General features: G+C 47.5%; 1 protein-coding gene across 3 annotated transcripts in view; it reads right to left on the minus strand.

Moving 5' to 3' along the window:
- Positions 1 to 15,138, minus strand: part of dpp6a (dipeptidyl-peptidase 6a) — a 230,067-nt gene that overhangs the window by 165,043 nt on the left and 49,886 nt on the right. The window lies entirely within an intron of this gene.

The raw sequence follows: 15,138 nt of genomic DNA on the forward strand, positions 1-15,138 counted from the left end.
AGACCCATTCACCCAGTCACACACACATTCACACACACAGTCACACACTGGTGGTCGCTCCGCTGCCAAACACAGGCGCCCGCCTACCGGTCCATAGAGGTCTATGGGATTTTGTGGGTACTTCCTGTTTGGAACGCCAGGGGGGCGGGGCCTCTCGGTCCAGATCTCAGTCAATAGTAGAGAGGAACCAACAAACTGATGAAAAGCACCGTCTTGTTCACGTTGACAGCTTTTGTTGTGACAGATGTTACATCTTACACTTCATGACCCAGTGAACAGCGATGAACCATCCACCATAACAGTTAGAGGTGCCAGCATGAGCTCCACTAAATGTTCATCCCATCATCCAACAGTGATGCAGCCATCCATCTTTTTCTCTCCCAACAGCATTTCTAAGACCAGCCTGGAAAGCTGCCAATCCTCAGAACCGATCTAATATCCCGGGCCTCATTTAGATTCAGCATACGGTGCTGTGTAGAACCCTGAGAACGGTTGTGATGCTGAAAATGAATGAATGTATGCATGGGTACCCAATCCCATTAGCACAATACGGTCAGTGCTGGCAATCACACTCATCGGGACACGCCGACTCCAACGCCTTCTGTCATTTTTCAGGCAATTTTGCTGACGCGTGCAGATCAAAAAGGGAGCTGCGACAGATGAACCGGATTCACTAAATGACCTCTCAGAGACAGAAACCTGCCAGAACAACCACCAATGAGAAGGTTCCTCTGCAGCTTCTTATCCACCGACACAGAAAAACAGGCCAGCGTCCGCTGAGAGGACAGCTCAGGTATTTTTGCTACTGATCAGCAAAAGAAGAGGAAGGTCCACGTCTGAAGCTTCTCAAAGTCTTTAAATCTTCTGTCATGAGAAGAGCAGCATGTTCTGGAAGAACCCGACAACCCCACAAACGTGTCTGACAACAGAAGAACCTAAGAAGTCTTCTCCACCCTGTTCATCCCAAACACATCACAGCGCTTCGGCAGAGGCTCTCCAGCACCTTCATCCGGTGAAGATGATGCTTTACCTCGAGAGGATAGCAAGATGGGAAAGGACTTTACGTTTGCTGAGACAAAATAGTACAATTTACACCAGAGTGTAGTGTCTTCATGACTGATGTCATCATTAAGAGGAGGATGTGGAACATTTAGGTTACTGTAAGGAACACCTCCTTCTAGCAAACTGCATTAAATATTTGCATCCAAAGAGTTTTTTTTCCAAATCTTTAGAAAAGAAAATAAAAACACTGACATAGTAGAAGTAAGTCGTGGTTACTGGTCCTCTCAGATAAAGAAATGCTTGAAACACTTTTCAGAGTCTCTGGTAAATATGAAGTGTGGCTGTTGAGGCGTAAAAAACAACTCCAAGTCCAACGGCTTGTGAAAAAAATGATGCTGTAAAGGCTCAGCGGGTCCATCAGGTCTGTCTGCAGACCTGGTTCAGGTGTGGGCCAAACATTTTTCATCTTGACGTCAGATGATTCACTCCAGAGAGTCAAGTTTCGGCGGCAGCCGTTGGATGAAAGCGTTCACAAGTCAGATTTAATTTGCTCATATTTTCTCGTTTCCAGACTCAGCAGTGCATGTGATTAGGTACATTTCAAACACGGAAGCAGAAGAAGGTAAATTAACCAAACACCGTGTCTTCAATTATGCTGATGAATAAACAGAGCGGGAAAATCTCTTAAATGTTCATCAATTCCGTGTGAATCTGGGCTGGAAAAGGTTCAACATGCAGCAGGTCCTCGCTGAGGTCAAACCCGGTTCTGAGGTCAAACCCGGTTCTGAGGACAAACCCAGTTCTGAGGACAAACCCAGTTCTGAGGACAAACCCGGTTCTGAGGTCAAACCCGGTTCTGAGGTCAAACCCGCTTCTGAAGACAAACCCAGTTCTGAGGTCAAACCCAGTTCTGAGGTCAAACCCGGTTCTGAGGTCAAACCCGCTTCTGAAGACAAACCCAGTTCTGAGGACAAACCCAGTTCTGAGGTCAAACCCGCTTCTGAAGACAAACCCGGTTCTGAGGTCAAACCCAGTTCTGAGGTCAAACCCGGTTCTGAGGTCAAACCCGCTTCTGAAGACAAACCCAGTTCTGAGGTCAAACCCAGTTCTGAGGTCAAACCCGGTTCTGAGGTCAAACCCGCTTCTGAGGACAAACCCAGTTCTGAGGACAAACCCAGTTCTGAGGTCAAACCCGGTTCTGAGGTCAAACCCAGTTCTGAGGACAAACCCAGTTCTGAGGACAAACCCAGTTCTGAGGTCAAACCCGCTTCTGAGGACAAACCCAGTTCTGAGGTCAAACCCGCTTCTGAAGACAAACCCAGTTCTGAGGACAAACCCAGTTCTGAGGTCAAACCCGCTTCTGAAGACAAACCCGGTTCTGAGGTCAAACCCAGTTCTGAGGTCAAACCCGGTTCTGAGGTCAAACCCGCTTCTGAAGACAAACCCAGTTCTGAGGTCAAACCCAGTTCTGAGGTCAAACCCGGTTCTGAGGTCAAACCCGCTTCTGAGGACAAACCCGGTTCTGAGGTCAAACCCAGTTCTGAGGTCAAACCCAGTTCTTCAGCCCTACAAACCCTAGTCACTGACTTTCCAATTCCCCAAATTTACCCACTAAAAGTCAGAGGAGTCAGGAGAACGTTTGGTCTAAAGAAGGAAACTCCACCATGCTGACAGAGGGGGCGGAGCTTTCCTACCTCAGACAGAAAGACGGTGACACTGGAGCACAAACAGCAGGACATGCACAGGCCTAAATGCTGGATTTCATTGGTGCGTTTGTGAAAAATGGGGTGTGAAAGTCGCAGCCTGACTTCATCCCAATGAAAAATGAGCCATAATGGAGTCCAAATCCATTTCAGAATTGCTTTCCATTTTTTGATTAGCAAGCAATTCAGCATTCCTCTAATTGAATCTGGCCTCTGAATTGAATTGTGCTACAGCCATAGTTAATAACTTGACATTCAGCGTCTGACTGCGCACTCCACATAAGTGATGGGCCTTCTCTGAGCAGCCACATGCCTCCATGCCAAATTGCCCCATTCCTCATAATAAAACCAACATCTGAACGAGTGTCTGCAGCTATGCGTTGTTGGGAACGTTATTAATTGGACTGATCAGAACATAAAGCCTGGCCCGTAAGTGGGGAAGCCAGGAGGTAAAGCGCAGCCGTCTGAGAGGATCAGGAAGCGTGCAGCAGCCTCCAGGACACGGCTGGTGAATAAAAGATGAAAGTTTGGACTTGACTCCAGCTTCCCCTCTCCCCTGTGGCTCATCTCCATTACAACAGAAAGAGGAGAACAGAGTAAGTCGGCCTTACAGACCAGACTTTGGGAAACATTTCATTTTTATTGCATGGAGGACAATGACTGACACTTTAGAAAATAACCAAACCCCCAAACAGATGGGAAGCATCTCAATGTGCCGCAGCTCAGCCCACTTCTTATGCTGCCCCGATCCCAGAAAGTGCTTGGGTGTCAGGAAGCACTTCAATCAATCACGGCAGGAGAGCGGCTCCGGCAAATGAAGCTCGCTGTGCCCCCCACTTCTAAAAAGAGATTTCACCCCATTCTGGTGATGAATGAAGAGCAATATTGATTTGCATGGACTCTTTCAGACCCTCGCTCCGCATTTCTCTGTGGGCTCTTAAAGACATGAAAGTCCCCCATCCAGAGGATTCGGAGACGCCCTTTTCTCCACACCCCCAGGGGGGAGGAGAAGAGAAGCACTGATGCAAGGGAAAGGGAAAGCATGTTTGCATCACACGTGTGTCCAATCTGGGACAAAAGTCAGTTTATTAATGAACAACAGTGGGGCGCCGTCTGATTTGAGATGTTATGATGACAAACAATGCAGTCAGTACAGCTGCACTCACAGACATAATCGGATCTTTTTGGACACAAACAGTCAAAGCGACATGACCTTTCTTTTCTTATTTGAAACAGCGCTGGTCAGTCTGGACCCGGAGGTTCTGTTCATCGGACCTTTCTGTCACTAATGAGGAACAGCCAGAAAACACAGGAAAACATGAGCTGACAGGAAGAGATGATGACCACTTTCCCAGGTTCCTTGTTCTCAATGCAGGTTTTTGCTGCTCCTCAGTTTCCACTGAAGACTTTCATGGTGATTTTCTGATACGGAGCCACGCCCGTTAGTATCCAGGGGGTGGTCCAAAATCTGCCAATGGTTCTAAACGATGGAAGTGGGGGCCAGCAGGCACCGCCTACTTTATTGAGGCATCTGATTGGTCAGTTTAAAACTTGAATAACTTGAACTTCAGAAAAAACTATCATGAAAAAAATGAGGATTATCAGGAATTTGTTACAAAAGTGTATCAGAGGCAGAAGGTTTATTCTGAGCAGATGAGTGACAGGTGTTTGTCTATGGGAGTTTACTTCCTGTTTGGAACGCCAGGGGGAGGGGTCACTCAGTCCAGTTCCTAACATGCTCACGTTTGTTGTCTCAGATCTGCAGCAGGAATGCAGATGGACGGATGAACGCTGACTCAGCTCCTGCCTTTTTTAAAAGATTCCACCAAGCTCTGATTGGAAGATTGCAGGTTCGATTCCCGCCCATGTGTCAAAGTGTCCTTGGGCAAGACACTGAACCCTGCCTTTCCTCTGGTGGCAGGTTGGTGCCAGCATTCGGCAGCAGCACCACCACCAGTGTGTGAATGTGTGTGTGACTGTAAAGGAAGGTAGATGGCGCCGTACAGGTGTACGCCACTTAGCATTTACCAATCAGGCTTCCGTTTGCTCTCACACCTGTTGGACTGAATCCAGCAGGTGTGTTCCTGTTCATTCTGCACAGACTTCGGGTTTACACAACATTCACAGCTTTCCTCTGGGAATTTCATTATTAAAAGACTTTTTGAAGTTTCACCCAAATGCAATAAAAATCTTTTTTGAGACCGAGAAACTGTTCCTTTAAACTTCTTCTGATAAAACGCTCGAGTTAAATCCACTTCCCCTTTGATTGGGACTCGGCTGAATCCAAGGTCAGCAGCAGTCTGACTGCTGTAATGAGTGTCAGGCCCATTTACAGGCCTGTGATTGATGACAGCCTCAGCCAATCAGGTTGCACCGGCAGGAGAGGCCAATATTGTGACAGATGGAGGAGCATGTGCAGCGTGTTTAATAATGTAAGGGCTTGTCATACACAGACTCAAGGTAAATGACAGGCGGACCAGGAGAGGGGGAATGTAATTTCCCACAGCAATGTCAGACACAAGCTGCCGACGTGATTCCTCGCTCCCGCTCTTCCCGACATCAGAGGAGCAGCAGCCGCACGGAGGAAAGCAAAGGAGGAAATATGGATTCAGAGCAGAAAGAGCGTGGAGGCGTGATGGCAGGACGGCCATGTCTCCACTTTCACTTCCTGCTTGCAAACAACCAACCACACGCTTTTTGGAAGGCGTGTCCTTTAATTTGGTTTAGTCCAGAACAGCACAGATCAGACAAGGTCCCACTCCGATCATCTTTGATCTGGGATCAAAGCGTTCCCGGTGGTCTCTCCATCATGATGGTGCACTTTTCAGCCAAAATCTAGAAACCTGTGTGGTTTTCTAGGACATAGTTTCTGCAGAGCGGCAGGAGTTCATCAGAAATTCACCTCTGAGTTGTGGGCGGGACTGTCGAGACAGAGTAAGCCCACCCCCACTTCCAGTCATCCATCTGTTGACACTCTCTCCTGCTGGCTTACAGCCCCTCACACCCCCAACCCAACATTAGCGGTGCAACAACAATGGGAGTTCCCATTGGACTGAATGTCTAAAAACATGATTCCATCTCCGCTATGATCCCTGCTTTGGAGAGAACAGAAGACGACAACGTTCTGGATCGGACAAAGGTTTGAGTTCAGCTGAACTAAAGTGGAAACACTTGGAAACGACCAACCGGTGATGGAAAATACAGCTTCAAACTGTCCTGTTTGAGTGTGTGTTTGTGTGTTTGTGTGTGTGCTTTTATTTGTCTTATCTGAACTGTTTTTTGTTTGAATATGATTTGAATGAAATTGATTGCTTTTCTGTGGAAACTCTACAAAACCCCTAAAAACGGATTTGTTTTTAGAATGATCAAAAACTCTCCTTTTTTTTTAACTGGATGTTTTTCTGATCAGAACTGAATTCATCTTCATCACGAGGAGCAGGATGGCGTTGTGTGTTTTTAAATACTTTTCCTGGAGAAAGGCTGACCTTTTCTGATCTGAGCTGAAGTTGATGAATAACAGAGAGAGAAAGACGTGAAAAAGAAGTTGTTTTTGTCTCTTCTGCTTCTGCCTGCGTCCGTTCCAAACTTTGCCTATTATTTCTGTGTGCATCGCTGCCAGCCAGGCTTTAATTTAGTCTCAGCCTCGCCGCCATGACCTTCTCTCATAAACCCTCAGAACCTTCCGGGCCGTCCTCCAGCCGCCGGCAACACCACAGCTCTCCAGTGGAAGTGGGGAGGTGGGAGTCGTCATTCTAGCAGCAGCAGGAACCTCAGCTGTTCCCATAATTCTCTGCTTCTAGTTTACAGACGTTTGCTGCTCTGTTTCCTCACTTTGGCTGAGGACAGCAGAGGATTCCAGCGGGGGGCTTTTTCAGGTCACAGACCGCTTTCATGTCAGACAAGATTTTCTTGGATCGGTCTGAACGGCCTGACGTTGGCGTGGAATATTTTTTAGCTTCCGGTTTCTGAAAAAAAAAAAAACGACTTCTCACAATGAAATGCAACTACAAGAAATTTAGTTTAAAAAGTAAAACATTTCCAATTTTTTTTCCAGATTTCAAGGACTTGTTGAAGTAAAATTCATGATTTGTAGAGATTGTTTCTGATTTTTAAAAAATTCAATGAAAGTGACATGACAGTGATTAGATTCATAAGATTGAGCAAAAAGATTATTCATATCATGTTTTTACACATATTCTAAATCCATATTAAATATGTCCTGTTAACAAATGTTATCGCCTTAAATCTCCAAAGCTGATTGGTTCCTGATGACAGAGCTGCTGCTTAGAAGCAGCAAAACTCCATAAAATGACACTAAATATTCGCATCATTTACAACAATTCATCCTCACTTTGACATGAAAAGTCGGTTTAGTCCAGGCAAACCTCAGATCCTCTCAGAGCACAAGAAGTGTTTCAGTAGCCCCCACTCTGTTGGGGGAGGGGGGGTTAGTGAGGGGAGGAATATAGAGATTCCTCACCAACGAAACACCCGAGACCCTAAAAACTAAAACTAACTAAAAACTGCCGGCGAGGCGACAGGACGGCTGCAAGGCTCGCCAGTCAACCAATCACTGCGTCTGGATGCCCCCCACTCCTTCCACGCACAAACTTCCTTCTGCACAGCCGTCCCCCGGAGATTAGAGGAGGACGGTCCGCAAACGGGTTCTGCTCCGGTCCACGGCAAAGATGGCCCAGCTGTCTATCTGCTCCCTCCTCCTTTGTGTGCTCAGAGCCCACAGCAGCAGCAGATATTGAGGCAGACGTATCCCTGCTAGATGAAAGGGGCATTTCAGTCGCTCAGCCCCAAAGGTAAACGTGGTCGGGGTTAGCAAGCAGCTCTCCGTTTATTGTGGAGCAGACTCAAAGGCACCAGAACACCAGAGAAAGCAATAAAGGGCGACTGCTCTGTTCATCCAGTCTATATGTGCCTCCTTGAAAAACAGACTTTTCTGCTTTTGTTTGGGAAAACGACCGTTTCCTTTGCAGTTTTTCTCCCTGTGCAGACAGGAAGTGCAGCCGCTGAGCTCGCCGTGTCATTCATTATTTGTTCTAGTGATTATCTGGGAGATAAGGCGACAGTTTGAAAGCTCTCTCCTGGTTCCCTGCAGGCTCCAGGTTCACATCATGTTTGTTTATGGCTGCCATCTGCAGCGGGCTGCAATATACAAAGCCAATTATTTCTCATTTGGTAAGAAATGTGCAGGACTAAGGCGACAGCACAAACAGGATCCGTCGCTCCGGGCGTCAAAACGTCCGAAGGAACGCCGCCTCTTCCCCCCCGATCAGTGAGGGTTTATGAGACGCACGTGCAAACCTGCAGGCATTATCTCGATCTGGACACAGCAACACAAATCCACAATGAGCCGGAGCTGTACAGCAGGAGCGCTGCAGGAACGGAGATATGTTTCCCTGAGGATCAAACCCGTCACACAACACATTCTGCACAATTTAGCAGCAAACAAATGCCCTCCCTGGGCCGTGCATTTCTTTTTTTTTTTTTTTTTTTTTTTTTTTTTTTTTTTTTTTTTTTTTTCCTCTCTCTTTTTTCTTTTCTCTTCTTTTTTCTATTCTTCTCCTTTCTACTGGTTGTTTATCGTTACGGTACGGTTCAAATGTAGTACAGCAGCAGCGGCAGCCGGAATTCCCCCAGCGCCACACGGGAACAGGCAGGGAACAACCGCCCCCCGGGCGACCAAGACCGCCACCCAGGCCAGGGCCAGCAGGACCGCCGCGAGGCCCCCAGAGCCAGAGAGCAGGGAGGCGCAGAGGGAAAGAGAGCGCCGCCCCAGCCCAGCCAGGAAAGCAGCCCCCCGCCGCGCCGGAAGAGCCCAACGCAGGGCCCCACCGGAGAGGGACGCCCACAGCCCCAGACGAGCACCCCACCACCACTCAGGAGTTCCGGGCATCCCCCCGCCCCGACCCCAGGTACGAGCCAGGACCCCCCAAGGGAGACCCGCTCCGCACTCCAGGCAGCCACCCACCCGGCCCACGGTTGGTCCAGGTAGGAGCAAGGCAGGGGCCCGCCGCCCCCGCCCAGGAGGGGGGAACCCCGGGGAAAAAAGGGCGGCCCATAAGGGATGTTATAAATATGGCCCGACCAGGCTCGGCCATGTTGGAAGTTTGGCGGGGCCCAGCGCCCAGGGGCAAGGACCAGGACCCACCCCCCAGGGACACGAACACCCCCGGCTCAGGTGTAATATGAACCCCCCCACCGTGCGGAGAGAGCACCGCCGGGCCCAGGGAGCCGGCACCCAAGGGACACGGCCGCCATCGCCAAGGGGCCCACACCCCCCACCAGGGACGGGGTAGGGGACAGATGGACCCAGGTCCCACCTTCCTTGTAAAATGTGTGTGCTGGGCCGTGCATTTCAATGAGCGTCTTGGTCGCCGTTATTCTACATGGAAATAAGAGCTAATTGTTCAATTATTGATTTGATTTTGATTTGAAATGGTTTATTTCAAGCAATCAAATAGGAGTAATACACACAAATCATCAGTTATACATTCATACAGTAACTAATCAAACTTAGGATAATTAGACATATTAATAAATATTGCTTGAAAGGGAGTGGAAAGAAGCGAACTTATATAATCCCACCCCGTTATACTATTACCATTTTATTACATGATTTATCAATATCCGGTTCCTAGGTTTTATCAGACAGAATTAAGAATCATAAGGTATCAATAAAGCACGTGCCAAAGATGAAATTACTTAAGTACTACGTCAAAAATAACTTTAGAAATCAACATGGCAAATGCAGCATCTGAAATATATGCAAATTATGTTACTTTTAAAAGTCATTCATATGCTTTAAAACATAATACTATACCAGTAAAATAGACACAACACTGTTTCAGGAGTTATCATAGCAAAATTTCATCAAGTATCAAAAGTTAAAAACATGTGCAAAATTATGCTACATTAGGAAAGATTTTTGAATCATTTTATCAATTTTAGGAGCTAGTGAAGTAATATCATCAAAAGTCAATCAATTTAACAATTTTCAATAAGTGATTAATCATTTGTTTTACTTTTTTAATTTTTTTTTTTTCTTTTTTTTTTTATAATGCCGACACTTGATCCATAAAACTTTTCAGCGTTTCTTGAATAATGTCAAGAGATTTTTTGAGCTCTTCATATTCCTGGGGTTTCTTCGGGGGCATGGTCAGCTCTCTTTTTGGAGAAAATCAACTTCTTAAGTAATTTGAAGATAGTATCCGCAGAGAGCCGCGACCACGCGTCCTGCCTTAACCCCGGAACCGGGGTTAAGGCAGTCTTATGCTGCAGTCTTAACGAGGAGCCAATTAATACTCAGTTCTGTCCGATCAAATGAAGATTTAGCAGGGAAAGCTTCCCTTTTATGATAACAAATGATGTTTGGAGTGCAGCGATCCGTCATGCAGATCCACAGGAACAAGTTATCTTCTGCCTGAAAACCAAGAGAGTGAAGCAAAACGGAAGGCAGAGACATTCAAACTGCAGCAAAAAACAGATGAGTTTGACAATCGTTTAGGTACCAGACCACTCAGCACATCAAAGGCCAACAGTCACTGACAAACAGCTGTCATTTCTGAATCCTCATTAAGAGATTTCCTCGCTGGGCTGCTGTGGAAACTTTTCATGACAAGAGCAAACTTTTCCCCCACAGTGTGCCTCAGAAAATGTCAGCAGCTTGCAGGAGGAGCTGTTGCTGCAGAAGGCGCCGCTTCCTGTAGGCGCCGTGCGGCTGATTGGCCTTCAACGCAGGAGGCTGGCTCCTGCTCACAGTTTGGGGACCTGAGGTGAACACATTTCACTGGAAAAGAAGAAAACCCACTGGAATGAGCTGCTTTATACTCAGATGAAGCTCCTTTTGGCTGTGCTTGTTGTTGCCAGGCCTGCATGGAGTCAGCTGGTCCGCACACACTTTCAGCACAGTTAAGCAACAGAATGACGCCCAACTGCTTTTGCTTGCAAAACTGCAGTAGTGAGAATAATTGTGACTTGTCCTTTGGCCCGGGTTCGTCCAGAAGGCCGCCGCTCTCAGCTCCGTCTTCCTCAGCAAGCAGCTGCTTTAGAAACGGCATCAGCTGGAAGTCTTCTCCTGCAGAAACTCCTTTAGAGCTTTTCCAGGCTAATTTAGCTCTTTAGAGGAAAAACGTACAGAGTAAAGATGAATCGTAGAACCCGTGGAGATTTGTCCTCATTAGAACTGGGGTCCTGTCCAAGTGAAGAACCAGGGGATCCCACTTCTGTGCACTAAAGGATATTGCCCTGCAAAGGCAACTGCGATCTATAGTGCAGGCTGCACATGATTAATTGAGCTGCAGCTTTGGCCAGGAGGCTGGGAGCGCTGGAGCAGAGAGGAGTAAACGGGGCTGTTTACCAACGGGAGGAGATGTGAGGAAGAGCCGGGCGGACGGAAACGGAGCGAGGCTTGGCATGGACCGCTCTGGTGGCGGCCCGGATGCCAGCTGGCGGCGGTCTCTGGCGCCGATTTGGACGAATTTGACTTGGACAGACACGTTTGCACTGAGAAGTGATGTTGTCATTGAAATATCCCAGAAGATGCTCACGGAGGAGGTGTGGAGGCCGTGGGGGGGCCGGTGGAGCGCCTTTGTGATGCATGCAGACAGGTTTTCAAACTCCATCCCTTCATTCTTCTGCGTTTCTGTTTTTCTGTATGAAACAATCTTTTTTGAAAAGACCTTAAATGACTAAAACATCAGCAGACGGTTCACGGTTCCATAAAACAAAGAATCCATAGAAAGAACAGCGTGAAGGTATTTCTTCTATCATTTCTGAACTGTCACATTTCTCTTTAACTTTTTTCATATTTAACCTGATTCTGCAAGACTGCTGCTGTGTTTTATTAGGCCACTAATCTAAGATCTCAAGGAGGTTTGAGGTTCAGGCCTCGGCTCAGCTCAGACTTCCTGAGATGCCCCGGTCTGAAAGAGACTTTTGGACAAACGTGGATCCACAGAGAAGAACACAGAGGAACATCTGGATGTTCCACCAAACGTCTGACGAGCTCTGCATCGTTTCTGCATGTTTGATTCAACACCGGGGGGGGGGGACATCAGCACTAGGGCTGCACGATATGAGGAAAACTTGCGATATGGGATATTAGTGATCAATATGTCTATTGCGATATGCATATTGCAGAGCTGGATATTGCGATAACGATAAATTTGCGGTATATTGTGCAGGCCTAATCAGCACTAAAACAGGTCGACTACATCGTCAAAGAAAGAGTCGACTATTGGAGGGAAACCTTATCCAGCCTCTGCAGCTGACCAATCAGAGGTGACGATGCATTTTGTGTAGGAGACTTTTTTTTCTCCATAGGAAATGCAAAAAATGTTTGCTTGGACTGTAAAAAAGTGTAAATAGACAAACCTCAAAGCTAAAGCAACAGCAGGTGAGCTGTCGTGTTCTGTTATTCGTCACAACCAGCCGACCTGGATCAGAGCCACTTCCTTCGCCGTGATCTCTGTGTCTCATTCTGCACATTTATGATTCTGAAAGTTTGTAATTACTTTGCAGTCAACTTTTTCCAAGGTAATTATTTTCTCTGCACCTCACAGACACAGAGCCACTATTGAAATTCCACAGGCAAGCTTTGATCACCATTAGCTTTACATTAGACACCATCATTACTGAGGACATCATCCTCACCACCAATTTGCCTTTGGAAAACAGTGGTGCAGGGGGGGGGGGGGGGGGGGCTGCAGCCCACAGAGGACCAATGAGCCTCATCAAACCTGATTAGGCCTCGCAGTGATGCATCGCTCCTCCTCACCACGGCGTGTCTTCAGAAAAGGCTTCATCCTGTGGATTCAAGTTCTTCACCGTCTTTGAGGCAGAGACGGACGCGTCGCAGAGGCCACGACAAGACTTTCAGAGGTCACACGACAGGAAGCAGCTCAGACAGGAAATGGAAGAGCTGCTGGGCAGGAAACTACTTAAACTCCATTACCCAGCAGCCACCTGGTCCCAGAATACTCCTCTGAACAGCTCGGAGGGCAAAGCTGGCAGCACTCGCCGCTTAACTTTCAGGGAGCAGACGGATGCGAACTTTAAACACAGCGGGGAGAAAGCAGCAACGTCCAGCTGACAGCGGGGCAGGCCGACCTGATGTTTGATTAAGAGGCACGTTGACCTTTCAGAGGCTCCAGGGGGCGCTGACATACACTCTCACCTGACAGCCCACAAGTCAGGCCGCTCTCATTACAGCACAAATCCATCAGCCAAGCCTTCTGGTTCACTGAGAAAAAAAGGAAATGTCAAGGTTTCTGGATAAAATGCAGAAGATGAAAAAGATGTCACAGACAGGAAGTGCTGAAGGCTAAATGTTGAGTAACGGAGGATGAAAAGTGGTCAACACCGGAAAAAAAGAGGAGAGGCTGCTTCCCTTTAGTAATCATGATGAATAATATCCTCTTAAGCTCTCAAAGTGGGATCAGTCAATACTGCGAGGCTCCTCTGATGAACACGCCGATCTTCTGAGCCGCTGCTTCTGCCAAAGATTACAATTGATGGCCAGAAGGAAGCTCAGGCGCTCAATAGTCTGATGAATCGGGCCTGTGTGGTGGCACTCGCTGCTCGTCTCCACCGTTCATGACAAAGTGGACGCGTCAGAGTCCAGGTATTACTCTTACAATCAATAAGCAGTGACAAAAAGGCTGAGAGGCCCGCCTTTGTTTAAAACGACAGGTGGGACGGACAGGTGTGCAAGCAGTCACCTGGGAGGAACACGACATTCACTCTGATCTAATGCAGAGAAAATATTTGTTTTACTTGGATCTAAATGAATATTAAAACCACAGCAGATCTAATTCAGCTGGTGCCACATTCCCGGGTCCACAGAGACCCACTTCTGAATGAGACACGCCCACTGACTTTAGTCAGTACTAAAACTCATTGCTCCCACTCAGCATGTTAGAGGCATCAGTCAAAAGAATTCCTATAATAATTATAATAATAGTTGTAGCGGCTGCAGGCTTATGAGCCGCTAGAGAGGCTGCAGCGGGTCCACATAAAATATGACCAAGAAACCCACTTTGTTTGTGTGTCGTTGCCACAGATGACACTTACGATACCATCCATCACAGTAGAGTTCATAATCAAGTATCAAAGCGGTCAACAACCAATACTGGGCCCTGTGCTCCGTCTCTACATGACGTCTTAACTAACCACGTGACCAAAAAAGGAATTATAAACAAACATGATCATGGCAACTACAATAATAATAAATGGGAAAGGTCACATGATTAACAGCCGTCCCACCTTTCTGAGTCAAAGCATAGAAAAAAAACATAATTAAAATGAAACTTTCTTTAAAGGACACTTTGCAGATCCCCCTCCTCCCCTCACTGACAGGAAATCCCGCCCCCTCACAGGAACAGAGCTTTCCAGTTTGAAAACCTTCTTCTAAAAGGTTGCAGTAAAAAACTGTTCGAGAAACAGGTGAAGCTGGTCTGAAGTTGGCTTCAGGAACATCCATCTTCCTCAAAGAAGAGCATTGGTGTGGGGGGAGGGGTTTTCCATCTGGTTGTTTTTCATATCCTGTTTCTGGTTTGCCTCACAGACCTCCGCATGTCTGCGTTCAGATGCACGAGCTGCCAGATAGTGCTGCGGGTGCAGGTAGCAGCCCCACCCGGGGCTTCTGGCAGTGGAACCAGGAAGCTTCTGTAATCCCTTCATTCAGCTCCACTGCAACACCTCAGCGTGTGGGGGGCTGCAGCAGGTCACGTGATCCACCTGCAGCAGGTCACGTGATCCACCTGCAGCAGGTCACGTGATCCACCTGCAGCAGGTCACGTGATCCACCTGCAGCAGGTCACGTGATCCACCTGCAGCAGGTCACGTGATCCACCTGCAGCAGGTCACGTGATCCACCTGCAGCAGGTCACGTGATCCACCTGCAGCAGGTCACGTGATCCACCTGCAGCAGGTCACGTGATCCACCTGCAGCAGGTCACGTGATCCACCTGCAGCTTCCTCTTTCAGTGCAGTCCAGTTTCTGAACATCATAAACCAAACGGTTTCAGATGACCTCCAGCTGGAAAAGCCAATGTCAGCCTACAGCTCCTGGCCTTCTCTGGGCCTAGCAGCTGACCTAGAACTGCTGCAGAAAAAGGGAATCCGACCTGTTAATTCAAACAAAGCATGGTGGAGCTGACCATGGTGCTGATGTGGTGTGATTCCTGCTCACTGCTCTGAATAGTTCTGAATGATTTATGTGTTTTTTCGTACTTCTGCTGTGGTTTCAACCTGCTTTATTCATGATAAATCTGACAAATTTTCACATAAAGAAACACAATTTTCTCAATTTTCCACATATATTCACGTATGACCTGCTTTCATCCGTGTAATATGTTCACACTGTGCACAGCGGCTGTGTGACACGGCCTTCAGTTGCAAGGGGAACCCCATCAGGAGC

Source organism: Oryzias latipes, chromosome 20 (genome assembly GCF_053564925.1).
Source record: "Oryzias latipes strain Hd-rR chromosome 20, Olatipes_Hd-rR_3.1".
Taxonomy (NCBI): domain Eukaryota; kingdom Metazoa; phylum Chordata; class Actinopteri; order Beloniformes; family Adrianichthyidae; genus Oryzias; species Oryzias latipes.